Here is a 442-nt window from a genome sequence, read left to right on the forward strand (position 1 = left end):
AGTGAAGCCCCAAATTGTAGTGTATAGTGGTTAACACAACAAGAGATGAAACAACTCATTTTGAATTCCTGGAGGAAAAAACACCTTAAAAAGATAGAAGAATACTATATTTTCAAAACTTTCTATTTCCACAGATGTCATGTATCTGTAGCGAGCAGTTTGAAATGCAGCAACCATTCAAAGCACCAAAGCAGAAAAAGGCCTCTCTAAGCAACGTTTCTATCCTGTCACAGTAAATAGACTGTTTACTGTCTATTTACTCCATTAATCAGCCAATGTCTTATGCTCATTCAAGTACAAGACAACTTATTGATGTATTGATTGCATTTATTTTATAGTGCAGCTCTTCTTATGATGGCATCCCCTTTAGCACTGTAAAGATACCTGGAATAGATGGAACTGTTACTGAAAATCCTTCATAGAGAGACAAAATACATCAAGC

The sequence above is a fragment of the Taeniopygia guttata genome, chromosome 4 (genome assembly GCF_048771995.1).
Source record: "Taeniopygia guttata chromosome 4, bTaeGut7.mat, whole genome shotgun sequence".
Classification (NCBI taxonomy): Eukaryota; Metazoa; Chordata; class Aves; order Passeriformes; family Estrildidae; genus Taeniopygia; species Taeniopygia guttata.